The 23,915-nt window shown below is 43.0% G+C and overlaps 1 long non-coding RNA gene across 1 annotated transcript in view; it reads left to right on the forward strand.

The window, feature by feature from the left end:
* LOC133210786 (uncharacterized) overlaps window positions 1–8,849 on the forward strand; it is a 40,023-nt gene extending 31,174 nt beyond the window's left edge. Inside the window, exon 2 of the long non-coding RNA XR_009725025.1 lies at window positions 8,666–8,849. This is a non-coding gene — a long non-coding RNA (uncharacterized LOC133210786). The remainder of the gene's footprint in view (window positions 1–8,665) is intronic.
* The last annotated feature ends 15,066 nt before the right edge of the window (window positions 8,850–23,915 follow it).

A 23,915-nucleotide genomic window follows, 5' to 3' on the forward strand; every position in this document is an offset into this window, starting at 1 on the left:
TCAACCTCTCAGATGGCCTCTCTTGGGTAAAGTTTTCCTCTGTCTCCAGATCTGTGGCACACCAATGTCCCTGATACATCATTTTACAGTAAGCTCCTTTGCAAGATAAATAGAGGAAGCTCGTAACTCTGTGGTTTAGCTGCAGTTTCTTCAGCTTTGACACCACAAGATAACCTCCGCAAAACGCAAACTGAAGCATGGTTATCTTTGCAACCAGAAGGGCTAAACACTTCATTAGCTTTTTAAATGAAAGCTTAGGTTCTGGAGAACGCAGTCAAATCCGAAGGAAGGACGTGATTCCTCCCACATTTTCATGAGCACAGAGGATCAACATCTTTGCCAGTCAGACGCTCTTGTTCTGGCTGTCCCAGAAAGAAAGGAAAAGGGGACTGTTGCATTTACAAGGCAACACGTTTAAAGCAGATAAAGAGAACCATGAGTAAGTAGGATACGGCAAACCTGCAGAATTCACTGATAAAAAAATTGACTGGATTCTGCAGGATTAGAAAAGCTTTTAAACATGTAATGTTTGCAGCTGCACTGGTTTCAGTGCCTGTAAATGACTCTAAGAGTAAAAATGCTTTTCCTTGCAGGCAGCACAGGCCAGGCCTGGTGTCGTGGGTGAAGTTTAGTTCAAGTTGGGGGAGCTAGGAGGTATACTGTTCTGTGCAATCCTCTTCATTTATTACGAGCTTCATCCCAGTGTTATTTGTTGTGGCCTTTCCTAGTGGCAGTAATACTGTCTAAAAATCAAAGTTTCCATTAAAAGAAGGAAGTGGATTGTTTGCTTTCATACCTGTAGAAACAAACTTGAAAATCTGACTCCTGAAGCTTCAAAAAAGCAAAAAGCAAAACAAAATCCATCTTAATCTGCATGAGTTTGGTTTTGATAGGTCATGATAGTGGTTGCTGTCAGCAATACCGTGAACAGCACCTGAAGCTGGCGGGAGTTGCAAGGAGTGTTTCAAGAGCATGAGGAGGTACGAATAGCTGCTCACACCAAGGAGAGACCTGAGAAAACAGAAGGAAGTGCTAGGGAAGAAAAAGTAGCTCTACACCTCCCTGTTCTAAAATTCTCTGAAGAAGGCAATGAAAAGGCTCCGGAAGAAGCTCAAATAGCCCAGCAAACAACAAGGGAGGTTGGATTTCAAAGGATTGCTGGGAATGAAGATCAATAGCCCCAAGAAGGAGATCTCAGTCCTGCAGAAGAGCTTTCAAAGGCTTCATCGTGTTAGTTTATTTCATGTTTTGAATGTGTGTTCATTTGGAGGGCATGGAATTTCTGACTTAGTGGGACAGCCAGAATATCCAAATAATGGGAATAAAGCATTGGCCAAGTTATGATGGTAAGAACATTCTTTAGTAAAGATTTCTTTAGTAAAAATTCCAGAATTACCACATAGGAACCAGAAATGCATGTTTTACCATTACTGGTGTGACAGGAGAATGCTGGAGACAGTGTGTTATGTTAGGGCAACCCATGTCCATATGGATCATCAACCGGGATATCTGAGACCTCTGAAATCGGAAACATTGCAACTCAGGAGCTGAATGTGTCCTTTCTTATTAAAGCAAGCGGGCACCAAGGGGAAAATGCTTGCTCCCTCCTTTAAGTTCTTCAGCAAAAAGCTAATGAGGAATTGACATAGGACCACATTTTGAAGCATAACTCACATAAAACCCTGTAACTGAAGCTGAGTCAATAGGAAATGTCATGCTGGCTTTCATAATGCAAACCATGCACCTGTCTCTATAATTCCATACCCCACCAGAAGGTACATTGGTGGAGTCTGATAATGAGCCAACATCACAGAGCCATGCTGCTGCTGGATGAACTGCACAAGGTGTCAGCATCCTGCCAGACTTATTCCCTGAATAGGCATGGCTGATGTTTCCAGGAGCTGTAAGACTTCTAGGAGAATTGCCAGTGGGGAGCAAAACCAATGCTGCCAGTAGCAGCATGGGATAGTGCCAAATTAGTACAGAAGCTCCTGTATGTGCCAAATAGCATTCTAATTACATTGCGATCAGCAAGACAAAACTGTGTCTCTTTAAAAACATATGTCTGTATTCACAGCGGGTCTTCAATGCAGAAGGGAAATTCAGAGGAAAAATGGCAGATAAAAAAGGCTTGTTTGTTTTCAGATGTGTCTGGACTTCTAGGATCCCAGTCTGAGGGACTGACCCCCTCCACTCCAGGGAGTGGAAACGAGAGGACAAAGAGGAGGTGCGATCTAACAAAATCGATGGGACTAATTCATTGTATGGGCACGCACTGAAACATATGCATCTCTGGCAGGTACCTTCTCACTTAACACCAAACAAAAACATTTAGGGTTCTGTTTAGCTGATTTGAGGTTGAATAGCAACTTATTCCAAACACAGCACTGGACCACCAGGCCCAGTTCTTTTTGTGTTTTTAATCTCAGTGTCATTTTCTTCCAAAATGAATGTAGGACATATTTCTGAGAGTTGGTTTGCAGCAGCCCAAAATTGAATAAGCTGGTCCAAATTAAAAGGATGCATCTGATACTCATTAAAAAGAGGATACAACAGCTTTTGGAACAGATAGTGAACTCCTAGGAGTCCATCATGAAGGAATTTACAAAGAATGAAAAGCGAATCATGTTGTGTAGGAATAATTATTCAAATATGTGCTAAGTAAAATTTCATCTGGATCCTTTGTGCTTTCTCAGACCTTACTTGAGCTCCTCTAACTGGTAATGTAGTCACCATGCAACAGAGTGACAGTGCGGTTGAACTACACATGGGCTTAAGTATCTGCCTCTTCTCCAGGCCTCTTTGGCTCCTTCATGGGGCAAATGCATTTTGTATTCAGCACAAACAAATTAGAAGAGGAGATGATTGTAAATATTGGCTGTTCTGTTGACTTGATGTGTGGCTATACTGCTTTCAACTCAGTGAGGTTAAGGCACAGTGAACTGTGGTGTAGATCTATGCTATAGTAGCTACACTAGCTCCCTTTCCAGACTTCTGGAAATCAGGCAGGGATAAGAGAGAACAGCTTTTCCTGTTTTCATTGCTCCATAAATTCATATAGGACAGGCCTAACTAGAGCTGCGACATGGTTAGGGATGCACAGCTGGGTAGATGCTCCTGCCCAATGTACCTCCATGGGGTTTGGAGCACTACTTGCCACCTGGGTTACTGCACATAGGCACCCCCTGAGATGACCATGCAGGTTCCCTCTGTGAATATGAGTCTTTTGAGGATAAGCAGTGCCTAACTGTGCTGGAGCTTCAGCCTTTTCCCACTTTTCCCCACATCCTTGGCTGAAGTGGCCTATCCCTCCTTATGTAAAATGGCTACACTACTGCCTCCCTAAAACCTCATTCAGAGCAGGGCTGGTTTTGTCCTGATATATATAGACACATCCCATAGACTGGGCAGAGGTTTTAAACACCTGACTGTGGAATGGACGACAGTGGGTTTCATTAAGAGAAAAACAGTAACACTGCACTTAGAAATGACATTAATATATTCAGTATGGTCATTGCTGCCTATGGGCACATAGGATTTGTGTAGGACTGCTTGTGGGTTTTGTGAAATTCATCACTAATAGTTACTATGAACCTACAGCACAAAGTTCTAGGTCCTCCAGAATTAGGGAGGGCTATTTCAGCAGGTCACCACTTGCCAGACCCAACGAGTAGTGCTCTGACAGCCTGTTTTCTTTGACATTTCAGGCATTCCAGTATTTTTGGCTATTTATTATAGAAGTCTCCTGGCTTCTCTTCAAGAAAGAAAATTTACTCCAACAGGAGGTAGTCCCTTGTGAGACACATCCAGCTGGCCACAGCGGGGGCCAGCCTTGTCTTTACAAGCAGGATATGTTCACATGCCAGAGTCAGCAGAAAACAAATAGATGACACATCCACAGTCTGAAGGTTTGTATTCCCAACAAACCCAAGTAGAAATAAGACAGGATGGGGAGCCAGGTCCAAATCAAGCATTTAGTTTAAACATTTACATGCCTGAGATCAAACTCTTGGATTATGGATTAAATCCATAAAATGTCTAGGAAGGCTGGAGCTGCCTGTGAATTGTCTCTTAGACCTGTCTGGGGATGTTTTGTGACATCTGTTGTCCAAGCTTGGGTTTGTAAAACCCACATGCAAAACGGTGGGTTTTAGACCAAACTGCTGATGTATGAAATTTTCACTGTGCTTGATAAGAGGCACTGCCAAATCTCCAGCAGTATCTGCATCTGAGGATCTTTTCCCTCTCATCCCACACACCTTGATTTGATTGTTACTTTCACAACCTCTTATGCTTGATACTTTGGGAGCCATATATCAAGGAGAGAACTGCTTAGGAGGAAACAACAATGATACTGTCAGTTCCCTGATCCTTAATGCAGTTTTCAGCTTGAAGCAGTTTGAGTCTTTCTGTTCAAAAGATCTGACATCAGTCATGCACTCTCAGCCATGTGAGGCTACTCAAGATTTACAGCTTTCTGTTGTGTGACCGTTCAATTTGGAGTGGTTTTGTTAGGATGATGTTTGCTGTTGTGATTTGGGGACACTTTTGTCTCACCCTTGTTCTTGGGATCTGATGTCCCCACATGCCCGCACAGAAAGCAGAAGAGCAACATTAGCTCAATAGCACTTTGCAGAACACCCTCCCATGACCTGCTGGTGAAATTGCTACAGAGCCTTAAGCTGCCTTCTGTCTTCTCCTGCGTGTTTTTGACCAGGAGCATGCCCCTCATGGGTAATTTCAGAATTTCTACTGAAGTTTCTTGCAACTTTGTCTGGAGCACTGACCAGAGAAAGCCCTCGTGCCAATGGGTGCCTGACTGTACGGAATGTCCCAACCCTTCCTCTGGCCCCCACACAGTGCTAAAGTGACAGCCCTGAAGGTATGAAACCTCATAGTGCTGGGAGGAGACAGCTGCTTTCAGAGGCACCTGGAGGAGCCAAAGGTTCACTGCTAAGGGCACTTTGTTTTAATATTTTGATCTAACCTGCTCTGGTTAGTTCTGCTCTGACTTTCTCTTTTACCACATGGTTGCGTTTGAGAAGGAGGCAGTGTCAGCAGCTGTCCATCACTGAGAGACAGGAAGTGCCAGATCAGGCCCTAAAATGGACCTCTGTTCAGACCTGGCATTTCAGCTCTGAATTCAGTGGGGAACAATTCAAGGCTTCTGTATGTTCAGTGAAATATAGCACAAGAGAAGGTGCCCTGGCCCAGGCAACTTCGTGTGTTTGTCTCATATGAGAACTGTATAGCAGGGCAGGAGGTATATCTTTTAAAGCAGTTATGCACCTTTGGGAAATCTTGTGTCATATGAAAGTCCAGAGGGAAGAAACTATTATACTGTTATTGCAGAGGGACTGGGGAAAGGCTGCTTGTGACAGTCATGAAAGATATGCCCATGCTGTGCTGCTACAGGCAGCCCCCTTACTATACCAACTATCTGAAAACAAGGGGACTTGAGGTTTGGAGATACAGGGCTCCACGAAGACCAGTTTCATTGCTTGGAAATAAAAAGACTGTTAATTAAATGGACTTATTTTATATGGTTTTGGACAGGTTGAGTTCCTCTTTTTTCTGTGCTTACCATTTTTTTTTAACTTTCACTCTATACACGCAAAGTATTTGCTAACACTTTGTTAACACTTTGTTTCCTTTTGGATTAGCTAAGAATAAAACCTCTTCTCCCAGTTTCTCTCAAAATCTACGTAGTTGCATCTTTCCTTGACTTGATAGAACTCCAAGACATCATACCACAGATAACTTGTCATGCAACATGTGGCTGTGTGCATATAAGTGTACATATGTACGGTTACATGGCATACACTATAAAGGTAGGACTGTATATATTAGAGCTGTTTAACATCACTAGGGACTTGAGCAACAGATGGCTTTTTGCACTTCATTTTCTCCCACCTGTCTTCACCAGAAAGTGACTAAGTAGAAATTGCTCATTTGATCAAGGTTCATCCCTGTTGGACCAATCTTTTACTCTGGGAGTGCCTGAACTTCAAGTGATAGCTCAGACCTAAGGTTACCAGACTTGTGTAGATTAGGCCACATGTGCAAGACAGCCAAAATCCCAGGCCCGCAGATCTGGGTGGTGAGCTCCAGTAGAAGTAGGGAAGTTGGCTGAGTCTTTACAGGAAGCTGTACTGGCAGTATCAGCATCTGAATGGTGCTTGGAAGGGTGAGCTGCAGGCAAGAACCAGGCAGGAGAGGAGTCTGTGGCTGCACCCCACCAACACCCAGCAATGGGTAGAAGAGGGGTGAAATGTCTGCCTAGGGCATGAGAACAGGCAGCATCCTCCCTAGGCAGGATGAGCCTGGCGGGTGCCCACAGGGAGATAGATACAGCTCTGCAATACTTCCCCTGTGCCGTGGGGCTCATAAGCACCAGGAAGGATTTGTACCGAAGAGATCTTTTTCTTCCAGTTAAAAAATAAGTGTTTTTCAAAGGCTGTTCCCAGCCCTGTTACTGCTTTCTGTCACCCTCTCTTTCCCCTTCCCAGTCATCTGGAAGTTTCTCCTGACTTCACAGTGGGTCAAAGCAGCCAGCTCCCATGTCTGCACCATGGTCACCCAGAACTCTGAAGGGCTGGGACTGACCTAAGAGTCCTAGTTTGACTGAGCTGCACAGAGCTGGCTCAGGTCTGGGATGCAGCTTATCTGCCAATGAAGAAGCCACCCATGGATAATGAAAAGTGACTGCAGCAATGGAACATGTTACAAAACTCCTATTGACTTCATGGAAGCTGGGCGGCAGAAATCACTGTGTACTTATACTAGGGAAGTAAGCTGGGACAGTAAATTAATCTCAGCAGTGCTAGCTTCAGGGGTTCTTGAAGCTATTTTGCGCAGTTTTGGTTTGCATGGATTTGTTCCCTATTAAATTCATGAGGATGGAGCCAAACTTCCCTCAAACTGCAGAGCTGTGCTCTGTTTGGGGATTTTTTTGGAAAAACAGGCAAAGCCAGAGTTTTGTCTGACTCCCACCTGGGAGCAGAAATCAGTCCATGTCTGCTGAAAGGCTCGTGCGTCTCTGCAAACACACATCAGACTTGGCCTGGGATCCATATCTGCATCCACCTGGCTTCATGTCTCGTTACAGAAGATCCGCTCAGCTGTAGCTCAGGGACAGAATAAGTTAAGTTCATTTATGAGCTGGACCACCCATGATATCAGTGAAGTCAAAATGCAAAAATAAGAGCCATAATCACAGCAAATAGTGGAACTTCTGTTTTCCTCTTTAATAAGAGATGTGTGAAATTCAGGGGAAAGAGTAATATGACTATATGATGTAGAGAACACATATCTACTCATTTTACTTCTTACAGTTAAAAATGGCCCCAGCCCAAGCATCTCCCGGAGAAGATGAGGGAAGATTTGTGTCCAAACCCATGTTGGTATGCCATTTTTGCATGTCAGTGGAACAGAAAACAAAGTTTTTCTTTTAAAGTTCAATTTCCAGCTGTGGTGCTATGAGGAACAACTCTGTGGTGAGCAAAAGAAGAGAGAGGAAATCTCTTGAGTTGCTGTGGATTATCATGCAGCACAGGGAGGAAGCAGATGAATGCTCTCTTTATTAAGGTGCCCAGGCATGGGGGAAACGGCTTCCCCTCTGTGAGTCCAGGGTCTGTCTCAACTGCAGCTTAGCTGGGCTGCTTCTTAAGAATTGCTCCTCATGTCCTTCCTGCCTCCCCACACAAACCTCTTGTTTGGGGTGACCTGTAGCCCAACAGGAAACATGGGCTAGAGAGATGCTGCTCTCCCTCTACCCTGCCTGCTGCATGGAAGCAGCACAGCTGTCACAGCACAGTGACTGGCATCAGGTGCTCCTAGAAATGTGGGTGGCAGAGGTGGGAAGTGTGGCCGCAGTAGGGACACCATCACCCTGGTAGGACTCTGCCAGGGCAACCTCAAGTCACCTGAAATAATTCTGCTACAGAGCAAGAATTATTTCTTCTCTCTCTGCAAGAGCCACCAAAGGCAACAGCCCCACCATAGGGAAGAGGGTCCCCACCACTGCCACTTGTGAGAGCACCCAAGAAGCAAACTTGTGCAGTCTTTCTTCCTCTGCCCCAACTCACCTCTCTATGCTTCCGGCCTATAGACTGCCTGTCTCTCTCGGGGTCAGTAAGAGCTCTCTGGCTTCCAGGAACGCAGCTGTTGAGTGACCTGACAAAGGAACAACAAATTTGTTGAGCCTGGTTTGTGTTTTTATTGGCATTAGAACTTCTGGGACAGGAGAAAGGGAAGGTTGGACTTCCTAAAGGACTGAGAAGTGAAGGACGTGCTCACATATATCATCACTGGTACAGGCAGAAGATGGCTACAAGGGTCTTCACCTGCTGCACAGCTGCCCTGTAACTTGAAGAACAAACAAAACGCACTCTGCTGGAAACTCCTGATTGCTTTCATTTGGGAACTAGCACCAATGCAAAGATCACATTCTGCCAGGTCTGCTTTTGCCTTGGCACAGGCAAAAGCTTTATTGTTTGTAGAATTAAATACAGGTTTCAGATTGCTTTTCTTAAAGTTGTTTTTTCCCCTTCATACTTTCTTAGCTGCTCTTAGAACAGTGCTAGATGGTTGGCTGTGTGCATTATGACAAGCACAAAGCTTTGTAACCTTCTGTGAACTGAGACATTTTCTTTTCTCTTCACAGGTTCCCACAGCCGATGCTCTGTGGCTTCCCCCCTCTGTATTCTTGCACCAGTGAGTCATTTCCCTGTCTACCTTCTGCCTACACAGAGTCCAGGTGCTGACAGCTTCTCATGGATATTGAGCATGAAACCAAAGTGATTTACTGAATCAAGACTACATTAAAGTATTTCCTTTTTGTTGACTTTTTCAAAGATTTCCCATCTCTTCTCTATTTATTTTTTTAACTTTCTCTTATTGAAATGCTTCACCAGATCAACAAATCAGCTTGGTCTGCAGGCTGTGTTCATTTTCCATAGACAGCCAGGCCAAAGAGAGGTTCTTTCAAACAGACTTTTTTCTCCCCTCAGCAGTGAAAGAGAGTCATGTCGGCTGGGAAACAGGAGGAATGTATGTAAACTGCTGTGGGGAAGACATGGAAGGAGTTCATTTCATCAGGGCTAAGAAGAGATGAGGTTTGGAAACGTGCTGCTGTGAAGTCTGTGCACTTAAACGGAGGGACCAAAGGAGCTGTGACAGTAAGGTCCAAACTTGAACACTGGTGCATCTATATCAGCATCTTCTTTGGACTAGAAGACAGCTTCCAAAGCCAGCCTCCCAGTTGTCCCCGCTTCCAGTGCTCCCTTTTGACTTAAGGAATGAATCTGGAAGAGATGAAGCCAATGCTTTTCAGATGAAACACACACTTGAAAACATGCTCTGGGAGCCCACTTGGTGCACTCCATATACAAATGCATATTCAGTCCATGCCATGCTTTAGGTAGAATGTCATTCCCATGGGGTGGCTGTTGAGTGGCCTAAATTTTAGGCTTACAATAATAAAAAATCAAACTTTCAGCATGAACAAAAGAACAGTGGCAAGTGCTTCACTATGGACAGAAAATCTAATGATATTTGGGCATAAGACCATCTATGTTCAACAACTGTTTAAAAAAGTGTTTGTGAAGTGACATAGCACTCATGAAAGAGTTATCAGTACAGAGCTGTCTAATAGATGCTACATATAGTGCATGTAAAGCCCTTTTGCACATTTTAGAACCCTTTTACTCTGCCTGAAAATGTATATGCCAATATATATGTAATACATACTATTTATATATAATACATATACACATAAAATAGTTGCTCTGTGTATGTTGTGATTTTCAACACAGTGGATTTGTTCTTCACTCATATTGATCTCTGTAGGCGACTACACAGGTTCTTTTAACATGTTGGTTTGTCTGTCCTTCCTTTGTATGCAAACACTCTAATAATACTTGTGTATCAACTGTAAGCAAATAAATCTTAATATCTGAAACATTAACTTTACTGCTGTTGCTGCATCTTGATCTACAGGATACAAGGATCATGAAAAGCAGTTAACAGTAGTAAAAGCTTAATTATTCTTTACTAATTACTGACTGAAATAAATGTCAAGGGTGTCTGTAGTAAAAAATGACATCGTGTATGATATAATTAAATACACAAAACTACGTTTAAATAGCTGGAAGTATCTGGCTAAACCAAATCAACCAAAAAATTCAAAGATAATATTGACAAAGGCCCTTACATCACATTGTTGTGAACAGAATTTTGTCACAAAATCGTATTAGTTTTATGGATGAATTTTCTAGTAGGTTAAGGTTAATTTTGTAATTTTATGATTATTCATTTTTTATTTCAATAAAAGCCAATGAGAATGGTATAGCAAACAGTTCATAAAAATTAATTGATCAGTGTATGCTATCACTTTGTTATATAGATATAGGTATATAGATACTGAGTAACATATAGTTATAGATATGAAGTTACCTGAAGGCTCTGGGAAGAGCTATCTAAATCTGTACTGTAACTGCTACTAAGTTGTATGTCTTCAGCAATTTTTACCTCATACGACCACAACAAAATACCTTAAATTGGATGTTCTTGATGACTTGAAAAATTCTGTGCAGTCTGACCAAGGGGTACGAATGCAGGAATTTGCAGTGGCTCTAGGAGTTAGTCTGATGATTACCTGGAGCTTCTCCCTTCCTGAAGCTCCAGAGAATCTCAGCGTTGCTCTTACCAACAACTTTTTTCCTATGTTTCAGGATAAAGCAGATGTTACTGACATTAAAAGAGGAACTTACACGGTGTAAATTCTGACAGGCCAGACAGGAGCAGCATGAGTAGTTACTGTAATGAAAATCCTTACAAGAAGTGTCATAACTCTACATTATTTAATACCACAAACCTCAATTAGCTTACGCTACCCACGGACACATTTAACTGTTAATATCAGGTGCTTCCATATGATTGGAGAGGAGGGAGCTCATCCACCCCAGCTCTTCAGCCAAAGTTGCCGTGGCAGAAGGCGACAGTGCTGGCGCGTCCAGCACTGGGCAGCAGGCTGGCTGTGGCAATCTTTGTTCCTTTGTTCCCCTAGCTCTGCTTCCCTGTTCCAGACTGGGGAACACAGGCTGGTCATGGCTTTGCCTTTTTTTTCCCTCCTTGCTCACCTGCAGACTCTGTTCATATTGTTTTATGGTACTTTAGACAACGGGTTTTAACAGCTAAACATAAAAGCCACTGAGAGCATAAACAGGAAACTTGTGTTTAGGTGGGAGTGCCCAGGAATTTTATACTGCTGACCACAGAGGCCATGGGAGAAAGGAAATAGGAAAAACACTGTAAATACCTGGGTGACTAATGATTTGTTCTGCTCATCTGGCTTTTCAGAACATGAAAATTTAGTCTCTTTCAGGCAAAACAGCGCAGGGCAGGCACAGCTTCTTATGTCCATGCCCTTCCGGTGCCTGTCTCCCTGCTCCGTTACCACCATGGAAAGTGCCTCATTCCCATAAAGTCAAAAAAGCCTTCAATAAATTGCCTCCTGGCCCTCGAGGCTGTGCGCACTGGTGGCAGAGGGAGTGAGCGTGACATGCGAGGGTGTGCGCCTGCTCTCCTCATTCGCACCGCCTAAGAGGATTTTGATGAAAGAAACCAAATTTGCACCCCACTGTTTTGTGCTGAGGCAGCAGCTGGAGTTTGGGGGCAGCGTGTGCCTTTGTCCAGCCTTCCGTCGCTGGCTCCCAAAAGGATTGCTATTGTTCCTGAGGGGCCTCCGCGGGGCTGCTCCCGCACCCGCTCCCTTTTATCGCCAGCCGCATGGCTTGCGAGACGTTTTGTCTTTTGCTGACAGCAGCAGGTTTGGCTGATCAGCATCTCCTACGCGACGGCGCTGGGGCGGGATCTCCAAGTTGGCCATCTGCACAGGGGGGACTGGTGATTCGGTGGCCTGAAGATTCGACTCTCCCAGGACCGGTGCTGCGGGTGAAACCGTGACATCTGGTCACCTTCATCAGGAGTGTGGGTCTAATTTCACTCCAGAGCTGGAGAGGTTTTTCACACTGACATTGTGACCCAGCAGAGGAGGGGTGGAAGCAGATGAGGATGCTCCCCACGTGTTGCATTTCTGGGCAGGAAGCAGCAGCCCCGCAGGAAGGCACCAAGGGCAGGCTCTGAAGCTGGGGTGTGTAACGCTAGTGCGGACCCTCGGGACTGCAGGGGCCCTCCTGTAGCTCTGGCCGATGTATGCCCTGGTTACAGAGGGAGCATGGCCTGAAGGGTCAGTGCTGTGGGCCATGCTGGGTGGTGTGGGCTCCTGCAGCAGGATGGAGAGAGCCCCTTTGGGGCCCTTCATTCAGTCCTTGCTGCTTCTATCTACCTCGGCATAAAATCCAACACAGGATAACTAGTTTGTCTTTCACCATAAAAAAAAAAAAAACCTGTGAGTAATGTTGATGTGCCCAGGCTGCTTCAGGGAAGGACCAGCACATCCAGCAATGGGAGTCCTGGGTCAGCAGGTGGGTAGTACTGAAATCAAGCATGTTACTAAATAGGGGTGGAACTTCACTCATGGAAAGATAAGCACATCTGTAAGCATTTCTCTGAGACTGTGGTTTCATCCATAATGAACTTGTTGTTTGATTGCTGATGTGATATGATAAGAAATGGCAGTGTTTGGCAGGTAGCTGGGGAGGACAGCTTTGTTAATATCCAGGCATGATCAGTTCCAGACTGTGCAAACACCAAAGTTTTACGCTTGTATGTATATGCTATTTGTATGTATCCTTGTATCTATAGGTTTTATAGACAGAGGTGTAGATACAAATTGACCCAATCTGTATTCGTACTTATTTTTTCCTATGCAGTTATAAAATATATAGATAAGGTTTCTGTGATCACAAAACCTCAACAATTGGACTCCTTCATTTCTGCATGAATACTGTAGCAATGAAAGATGCTGGGCTGTTTAAAGTCTCCTCTTTTCCGAAGGACAAGCACAGTCCAAGAATACAGCAGTACAAGCTGACTAGCACTATGTTTCCATCACAATTTGAGAAAATGCACTCAGACTCCGTCTTCTCAGCAGGCAGGGTCTCATCTGCAGCAAGCACACAGCCTCGCTGCTGTCGAAGGAAATTGCTCAATGCTTGTCAGGCAGGTGAAAAATGACATTGCTAAATGACAGCCCCAGTGCGAAGTCACAGAGGGACCCAGTGGTAGAGTTTTGCAGTGGGGAAATTTTAGCTCCCCGCCACAGCCCATGCAATGTGGATGCCTTGCTTTCCTTGCATATTGCCTGGAGGGGATCACAGTGCTCAGAGGGCAGGGAAGCACGCACCGCACTGCCGGAGACACGCTGCATGGCTAATTTAGGGTGGGAAGGACATCACTCCTTCCACTGAGCTAAGTACCTAAGTCAGCTCTCATGCACTGACCCTGACGCTATGTCCAGAAGACCAGAGTGGTCAAAGCAGTTCTCAGGGGTTTACTTCTAAATCCCTTCCCTTGCATACTGCTGAAAAGGGGCTCCGACCCAAAGCCCTCCTCAGTTACATACCCGAGCTGCCAAGCTACAGATTTCAGGGATTCCTTTTGAGACTCTACTACTTTGTACAAAGCGATTAAATATTCATTGGCGCAGGGACTAGGAGCTGGCTTCTGGATGAGCACCCCCACCCCAACCCGCAGAGCCCTTTTCACTCCCATCCTCTGAATATTTAATCAGCTCATACAAAGCACAGCGGCTTCGGCAGGGGAGCCTGGGAGCGACCCGGGCAGTGAGACCCACTGATCGCCGTCTGCAACAGAGGGACCGGATCTCAGCCCCCTGCTCGAAAGCAGGCGGATGAAGTATTTAAGCATTCAAGGAGGATGTGACACTTCCTTTCGCCTCTCTCCCCCACCCTGTCTTTTATGCCAGTTAGATGTGGTTTAACCAGCTCGGAGTCCAGCTGGAAGACAGGATGAGGAATGCTTCATTTGTGTCCTGAAAACTGTACAAAATGAATGGATGAAAATTTCATGAGAAGTTTTTCAGCCATTCAAGCACTTCTCTTAATAATTCAGATGTTTGATTTTCTTCTTCAGTATGCAGTAAGGATTAATGCACTTTGGAGATGATATAGAAACTAGTTTTCAGAAAAGAAAAAAGACCTCAGATTTAAAAGAAAATCCCACATAGGAGTATGACACTATTATGTGAGCTTCTATCCTCCTGATTCTCTGAACTGGTGACTGGCACAGGGTTTGCATGGAAATTTCAGCATAGAGAGATCTTTCACAGACAACCTCTAATAAACAAAGTTCACAGCGGAAATGCTGACAGGCTGTGATCAAAGCAGCACCCTCAGGTATTGCTGTGATATATTGCTTGCTTACTAAAACACAGGAGTTCAAACAGCCTAGCTGTATTTAATTGGGATACACAGTTTTTCCAGCTTGGAGACCTCAGCACCAAAGAGGGAATTTCTTAGATCTTTCATTCTGCTATTGTTCTGCTACTTGCTCAGAAAAAAGACTTTAGGATATCAAGTTCTGGTGTTTCATCTGGAACAAGGACTGTAGGACTACACATAGCATCGCCTTGAACTTCACAGAGTGAGCAGTCATCTGCTGTTTCTGCTCAGAAGACCATGCTCTCCTCTTCATAGCGTATGAAGCAGCTCTTCCCCAGTGGTGGCTGAACATCTTTAGTTCAGTCACGTCAATGACATGTGTAAAAAAGTGACACTAACAGTACACCATAATGAATTTTTGGTATCTTTAAGGTATCCCAACAGAGAAAATTATCCAGGCAGTGAATTCTTGGAATAACCAACACAGGCTCTGCCAGTCACCATTCCGGACTTGCTATACTCTGAAGCACTGCTTGATCCATACTCAAAGCCCACAGTTCACACTCCCAAATTCAGATGCATGTCTTAAACTTTGGCCTGGCCTGACCACTGGAGATACAAGCTATGTCGATGATACTAGCTGGATCTGAACTGCTCTCATCCTCAACCTGGGATTAGAGCTGAGAGATTTCTTTAGGAATGCTTCTTTCAAAAGACCTCTGCAGCAATTAGACAGAATGGAAGTCTTTCAGGCAGTAGGATTTGCTCCCATCTGAGGGAAAGCAAGAGGAATCTTGCTTGCTAAGTCTATATACTAAACATGGTGCATCCAGGTTTGGGGTGAAGCCAACTCATTTGGGGTATGGCCATCTCTACTCTCACCACCATGCTCTTGGATGCTGCATATGGAGCAGTGCTCATTAGATGAGTAGGGTACAAGCCAAACAGGACCATGGGTGAGCATGGTTCACTCTGCACTATTTCACCATTGAGTGAGGAAAGGAGACAGGCTTTGCTATCTGAAAAGAAAGTCTTGAGGAACATGCCAGTGATGTCGCCTAAGAGAAATGTCAGAGACATCAAAGGACTTCTCAAGAAATAGTATTTGTCTCTTGCCCAGTTGTCTCACAACATCCACCACGGTTATGTATCCCAGCTCTCAGCCTAAGTCTTCTTAATTTAGCAATCCAGATCCCACCACTGTCATCTCCAATCCATCTTTGCTCAGTGAATTCCCATTCCTAAAACCAGTTTCTGCTTCCTGGTCCCACCATCTATTTGTGTTTTAACTTTAGTCAAGGATTTGCCTCCACTCCTTCATTTTGAGCTACTGCTACAAACCCCTGAAAAATAGGACCTTTCTGAAAAGCAGCTTGTTATCATCTTTTTGTAATATGAACAAAACAAAATGTTTTTTCAATTCCTGTTCCCAGAATCTGCTAAACTGTTTTAACAAAAAAAAAAATAAATTTGTAAAAACTCAGCCTTGGGCATTCACCTGGAATATAAAATATCAGCCCAAATGGTTAAAGTTTGACAAAGTCTCAAAATGTGGTTTTATAATGGGAAGTATCTGCCAAACTTTATATTATGCACTATTAACCCCACCTATTAAAAATATTTCCTTATGTGTAGCAAAGAGCTTTATACAATCTAGCATTTGCAGATGTAGTCACTATTTCCTAGTGTGCAATAGCTCAGTAATTCTGACTCTTTCAAAATTACTAAGTACAACAAGACAACATTAACGGAATAACCCCTCAATGAATTTATTCTTTCAAATAGAGTTTGCTTTGAATTATGCTGAAGAAAAATACATATTTAGATCAAATAATTTCCATTTAATTACATGGATATTACTTAAAAACAGCTGAATGGACTTCTTATTTTTTAATTGTGAAAATTCTCTCACAGGCTGAACTCTTCTATGCCAAGTTTCTGTGCTGAGCACATTTTTACGGTCTAGTTATAAACCCTAGAAAAACAACGTTTATAGGAAATGTTGACACAACCTTAACTAAAGTGGTGCTAGCTGACACCTCTATATTTTCAATTTGAGGATTTCTACTGGGAAAATATAAACGCTAATGCAGTAAAGGAAGCCAACTATAATAAAACCCTCATAGTCTTCCTGCTCACCCCATGAAGACCTACTTCAAAAAGCACCAACTCAGACTGGAGATGAGTTGGAGTTAACTGCATTCCTCTGAGGGTACTAAAAATTACCTGTAGGTAGTTCAGCCTTACAGTAACTTGCAAGACTTCAGTCTGGTCAAAGCCACATGAATATCCATTAAAAAATCCTGAAAAGAAAATAAGAATGTGCACAGGCTTAAAAAGGGTGCTACTCCATTTATATCCTTCCTAGCACAACATAAAAAGAGGAAAATAGACTTTATAGATTCTAGTGAAACAAATGTAAGTACACACAAGGGAAAAATATAGAGATGGAAAGTGAAATGTGAAGTTAGCTTTCCTACCTGTATCTTTTAAGTCTGGCTAGCCTAAAATGCATTAATAAAGGAAGGGCTGGGGCCTCTGCTTAGGTTCTTTTTAAGCATGTTTGCACAGACATGAGCCAAGTAAGATGGGGATGGTTGTCAGGACAACTTCTGAGTCTTGATGAAAGAGATCTGAAAGTCCGGGTAACTGATCCTGCCTCAAGAAGGAAAACTGACCATGTTAGTGATATACTGGAAGAGATATATAGTGAGATAGTGTTGGAGGGAGGGTGTTGGAAAAGGTGGCAGCATAGTCTCAGAACTTAAATAAGAAGTTCAGACTGAAAAAGAAATTCCATTGTTCAAGGGCAAATTGTACTTTCTATGGTGAGATGACGAGCTCTGTACATGAGGAGAGTATGAAGCATGGCATTTCCTTGATTTTAGCAAGACTTTGAAAATTATTTCCCATGGCATCCTTGTAACCAAACGGGGGAGACATGGACTGGGCAGCCGGACTTGAACACGTATGGTAAACTGGCTGAATTGTGAGGCTCAAAGGATAGCAGCCAATGGTTCACAGTCTAGCTGGCAACCAGTTGAGTGGTTTTCTGGGTTTAACAGTGCAGCTGTCTTCTTTAGGTTACTTGGACAATAATCTATAATGCACCCTCAGCATATTTGCAGATGATATCGAACTGTGGAGAGTGGTCAATACAATGGAAGGCAGAGCTGCCATTCAGGAGAACCCTGAAAAGCTGGAGAAATGGGCCATGAGGAAACTCTTGAACAAAGGGAAATGCAAGTCCTGTGCCTGGGCTGAATTAACCCATGCAGCAGAACAGGCTGAAGTCTGATGGCTTGGTGCTAGCTTAAAAGGAAAGGAGATGGCAGTCCTGGTGAACATGTTGAACATGTCAGTCGTGTGCCCTGTGGCAACAAAGGTGCACCTGCATGCTGGGCTGTTAGGAAGAGTAAAGCCACCAGGTCAAAGGAAGTGAATATTCTTGTCCACTTGACACTCATGAGACCTTGTCTGAAATAATGTGTCTGGTTTGGGGTCCCGTGGTACAAGAGAGACATTGGCAAATGGGAGAGAGTCCAGAAGAAGGCCAGCAAGATACTCAAGGGGTTGAAGCAAAGGCACATAAGGTGAGATTGAAAGAACTGGCTTTGCTGAGCCTGGGAAGAGAAGGATAAGGAAAAATTTTACTGTTATCTTCAGTTACCTAAGAAGTGGTAGAGAAGGTGGGACTGACTCTTCCTGAAGCTGCATAGCAGAAACACAAGAGGTAAATCAAACATCAGAATGGGAAATTGCAATTGGATACAGGGGAGAAGAAATCACAGGGAAAATAGTTGAACAGTGGCCATGTTGCCCAGAGAGGTTGTGATAACTCTGTCCTTAGAGATACTCAAGACTCACTTGGAAAAGAATTAACTGTTCTTTGAAGGGTAGATTGGGCAAGATCATCTCCAGAAGACCTTTTCAACCTAAATGGTTCTATTTGCTATTTAGAAACCATCTTGACTTGCCAGCTCAAGGGATGGCTGGGGAAACCAAGACTTTCCAATGTCAGTTCTGACATTTAATTGCTCAGTGGAAAAAACGCAAGTGGGACAGTGGCACTCTGAGCATCAGGCTGCTGGCTTTCAGATGCCATTCAGATTCCTCCTTTAGACAAAATGGCTGCTGATGGAGCTGGATATTTGCCTGCTTCTGAGAGACCAGCCTTCTCTGTTTTTAAAGAGAAGCTTGCTGAACTCTCTAGCAACATTAGAGAGCATTGGCCTGACTTTTCCTTGAGCCGATACCGTACCTAACCTTCACTTCTTCAGAGGTGAACACTACAAGTTATGTAAAAAGCCAGACTGAATCATGCTGGTAAACATGCAGAACTTACTGACCTTGTCTTAGACCTGTAATAACCTGCCCTTACATAGCTGTAACCCATTCCATTTCATGCAGATAACAAACTGCAGGTCTTTGATTCGGTGAGACACTTGCTGCTTTTACCATTACTTCTGTGTTAAGTCTAATTATCTATTAAGAAGGTAATTTAAGTTACACCCAAGGAAAGTCAGATGTACCTAACCTTCTGCAGCTCCCATGAGACCTTTCGCTAAGGTATCTCCATGAGCAGAAGAGCTTTGGATGAAGTTTTTTTTTTAACCTTGCTAACATTTCAGCTGCACTGGCAGTAATTTATGTAGTTTTTGCCTCCTGCCTCCTCCTTCTGTTTTCCCCAAAAGGTTTCACAAGATATCACAGTAACCTTGGCAAAAATGTGAAGTCTACTTTAAGGTTAATGTTAAACTTCTGTGGTACGTTATGTTAAGGTTTAAAGGAAAGATAGTAAGTTCCAGTATGTACCTGTCAGTACTAAATGATTGTTCATTTCCTGTGAATTGGGAATAAAGTAATAACATACATCTGGCCAGCCAAGACATGTTGCTTATTTCTTTTTCTTCTCTGAGCCATATCCTTTACCAGCTGTGAGACATCACCATGCAGAATCTCCAAATACCTTTGAGGAAAATTAAAACAAAGGAACAGAGGGTTGGAAGGGACCCCCTGTGTGCCCTGCTAGCTCCAGGCCACATCACACAGTGCCTTTCATCAACTGTTCACACACCATCTTACAGCCCCTCTTGTGCCCCATACTCACATTGGAAGTCTGCGTCCTCTGTCCTTGATTGCTCAACTGGCTAGATAACGTCTTTCAGTTTCCAGTTAAAAAGCATTCATGGGCAGTTTATGCCCATTTGTTCTTGTGCCAATACCGTACTTGATCTTCAAAAGATAGTTTCTTTCCTTGATGTTTAACCTCCTGTTGTATTTATAGAGAGCAATGGCACTCTGTATCAGCTTTTGCTTTGCTACACTAAATAAGACAAGCTCTTCTGGCCTCCTTATGCAAAGGAGGCTTTCCATTCCCTACCACCACAGTACTTCTTTGTTGTCCTTGTTCCCAGGTCATCTTTGGCCAAGGTGCTATTGCTGGACATTGTGTTCCAGATAAGGTGTCCCCAACTTATTTTATTAGTTGCTAACCATTTTCTCATGTGAATCATGCCAGAATATGACATGCTGAAAGGATATACATCACCATAGGTGCTAAATATGTTGAGAAAAAAACAATTACACACTTTCTTTCCTTTTTTAATGCAATATTTCTGAATGTTAGGTACTTGTGGACTTTGCAAGACAGCGGAGTTCTGATGACAGATCCTGAAGCACACATTAGAGCCTAGAAATGGAGGCTGAGGTATGAAAACAACAGCCATGGAAACACAGTGACCAGAATGAAAAAGAATCCAAGGGAGCGGTGAAGTAAGATTTATTACTGCACTGCAACGGATGAGAAAGGAGATGATTAGAAATTAACTGTCAAATTCAATTCTTTATACTCTCCTGGCATGAAGAACACTTGAAACATAACAATATGTATTTACATGAATAAAAATCTCAGCCTGTGGCATTTTCTCAACATAACTCCATTTGAAAACATGGCAAGTGAAATTTACTTTATGCTATAAATACTGTTTGCTTCCTGCATATTTCCAAGCCAGAACAAAAGAAAAACGTAACCAGCATGGCTAAGTGGAGAAAAGAGGATCTTTTGCTTTTTTCTCCACATGCACTCAGTCTACTCAGCTCTTGAGCAACCTAATGTAAAAGTTTAAATACTATCTTCTCATTGTACATTTCTGACGTGTGACATGAATAAAATCCTTGGGGAACCCAAAAAGACTTATTGATTGAATGTTAGTATGTGTTCTTTTATGGAATAAATTTTAAATGTATGTATTGTTTATTATGTTACTAAAATAACAAATTTCTTCAGTCTTTCACAGCAGTTTCAGAAATCAAGTCTCTTTCATGCTTCATTCACCACATAAATATAGTTTTATTCGATGGTAACGAATCTTAGAGGCAAACAGTTGCTCTTCCAGCCCTTTCATATTACATTTATAAAGGTATGAGGGCATCTTGAAGAATCATTAAACACTAAGCTGAAGGCAGGATTTGGAAGAGATCTGAATGGAGACCTCCCTGCTGGATTAATGTAATGTTCTCCTCGCAGAAAATGGCTAACTCGCTGCACGCAGGTCAGCTGAACTGCTTTGTTAGTTCACAGAGAGAAGAAATTGTGGTTTGTGCAATGTTGCCTTATGTGAGAAGCAGATTCCCGATCACTGTTCAGACACAGCTGCGTTAGGCAAGGTCTTTGTACCTCTTCTGCCCTTTGTGGTTCTCTAGACACATGAGCTTTGGCTTTCTTTCTAAATCTCTGTGTTTTGAAGGTATTTTTCCTCTGTGACCTGCCTTTTCGACTGGCTAAGATTCAGATTACAATGGTTTTCAGTGGACTTTCAAATATGCTGGTACTTTTTCAGGCAGGAATGACCTCTTGAATTCAGAGCTGTAAAATGCAGCTACTGTGTTTACTCAGTTGAGGGACAAATCGTGCTCTACAGGTCTCATATTCTCAGGTTGGTTGTAAACCTTTTTGTTTTGCTTATACTATGTTCTGCGACTCAAATTTCTCACCCTCCTGGGGTCACTGCCTATACCAGACGCTGTTGAAAAATACAACTGATTCAGTCCTAGCTCTGTGTCAGTCACACATCCAAACCCCTGTGTCAGCTTTAAGCGGAATGCCTTACAACAGAGAAAACTCAGCTGCGCTGAAACACAGTTGCTACACAAAATCATCTTTTTTATTCTAGTGTCTTCAAACGAGGCTATTTCAGGAATTGGGAAGAATTCTCTTGAAGCAATGAAGTTTATGTAGCCAACATAAACAAACCTATGCCTGCTTCATGCCAGGGGAGGAGAGAGAGGGGATATTTCTTTTGCTACCAACATAGGCTCTTTTGCTTGTATAGTACTTTTGGCAGCTGCTACCATATTTAACTTCCCACAATGGCACTGTTTATTTAAGGCCAATATAAAACATCCCCGACCCTTCTCTTAGATTTTTCAGTCCCTTGGTTAACTTTCATGTATCCTTTTAAGTATTTTTTTTGTGTGTGTGTGTGTGTGGTGCCTTTGGAATCATTACTCAGTGCCTTTAAATGAACCACTTCCAAACCGAGAACTCCATTTTAGCAGGGCAGGGAAATAAGCTGTACTAGCTACACCACTGCTCATGGATTTCACTACTTCCTGTACACCCTGATCTCACCAGTGGTTCAGAGGAACAAAACAACTGCCAGACCAGAGTCCTACCTAGCCAAGTACCCTGTCACCAACAAAGATTAGTTGTGATTACTTAGAGAAGAGTGTAGAACAAGTACAGTGGTGCTCTGCCTAATAGGTACTTGAGCTTCTGGCAGTCATTTTGCCCAAGGCTGCAATGTTTTGTTTTATCAGACTAACCTAGGAGAAATTTACTTGTGATTCTTGCTCTCTGCATTTCTGCAGTTTAGAAAATGTATTTGCAGCTATTTGTCTTTCCCAGCTTCGCATTTCATTTTAAATCAGATATCTGTAGCTGTAAAAATAAGTTTCAAATCCTTAGAGGAAGTTTACTAGGTTCTTACAGGTAATGGCTTATGGTCAGCCAACACAACCTCAGCTTTCTACAGAACATAGCTGTTTTTCACCCATGATTTCAGGCTGAAGCCTGCACTATGTGAGTGCAGTGACACTGTTTCTATTCATACCCATCGCATGTAAGTTGCTAGTCTCTGGCTTTGCACGTGCCAAGGCCAACTGTGCTCCAACCAAATCTGCTGCCTAATGCTCAGCTGTTCTTCGAGCTGCCACAGCTCCTGATAAGCGGTCAGGCTCCTGTGTCTACTGAACTCTGTTGGGGATGGCTGTATATTCGCCTGTCTGCATCCTACTTAATGTTTCTCCCAAATGTGTTATTTCTGGTAAACATTACTGTTAGTATTTAGGTAAAGCTCTGGCTCTGGATGCTCGGAACTTCTGGTCATGCTCTTCTATTGTCTACCCCAGGTAAAAATATCACCTATTACTCAAATACCTTCACCACCACTATTGCTTTTTTGTTGTGTTTTCCTGTGAAATACTGTGGGTGCCAAACATAATCCGAACTGTCGTCTGCAGAAAGTGTCTCCCAGAGGAGGTGCAGAATGTGCACAAACGTGTTCTGTTTTCCTAAGGACACCTGCCAGAATCCTGCTATGCATCAAACATAGGAAAATACTTGGCACAAGCCACATCTCCAAAGATTTCTCTCCTTGTAGGTAGTGGAAAATATTCCTTTTTTAACATGCTTATGTCTTTTTTATTTTCCTTATGTAAGTCAATGCTGCAGTGTTCAATAAGCACAGCCACTCGTGGCTTCTCAGATCTCTCAGAGCACTTACCCAGTCTCATTTTAGCTCCTGCCTCAAGGTGAGTGGTGTGAACTGTTTTCATGCTGCACTCTCCCTTCTCTATCCTGTGTTTTTTTTCCCAGAAGGCTTCCCCTAATTCTTTTTCATTTTTCTAAGTCTTTTGACTTTCCAACAGATGCATCTTCTTAATGGCACTAAGATTTTTTTAACCCATTAATGGTTACTGCTTTCACGGGTACACTCATGACTTGTATTCAGTGATGGCATGACTAGAATATTAACAATCAGAGCATTAGCTTGCTCAGGAAGGACAGGCATGATTAGACAGAACGAGATACACTGCTTTGCATTCAAGGGTCCATATGTGTGCTGGGAGACGCACAACATGGAGGAAGTTACAAACTCTGAGAGGGTAAAAGGGGACAAGAATATGAGGGCTTTGATTGTGGGGATGGCAAAACATCAAACCAGGAAGACCTGAGGCTTTTTGTATCCAAAAAGCAGAATCAGCCAAAGGACAGCATTTTACATTAATGACAGATTTTAACAATCCAGGTATTCATTGGTGAAAGAATGCAACAGAATGCCAGTGTCCAGCAAGTTCCAGGAATTACTGGCAATGTTATTTAAAAAAGTGGAGGAAAGAGTCAGAAAGCAGACTTTTCCAGATTTGATGCTAAGCAGTAAAGTATTATGTGAGAGTGTGAAGGTGGAAGATATCATGTGCAAGAGTAATCTTGGAGTCACAAGGTGTATGATCTTTAGAAAGAAAATAAAGGGGAGCAAAACAAAGATGATATACTGGAAGTGTGGATACTTCAATAAACTACTAGATAGCTGGTAGCTACATAAA

This window comes from Neopsephotus bourkii, unplaced genomic scaffold, assembly GCF_033783945.1.
Source record: "Neopsephotus bourkii isolate Nb327-2 ecotype Australia unplaced genomic scaffold, CSIRO-AGI_Nbou_v1 NB_53, whole genome shotgun sequence".
NCBI classification, from domain to species: Eukaryota; Metazoa; Chordata; class Aves; order Psittaciformes; family Psittacidae; genus Neopsephotus; species Neopsephotus bourkii.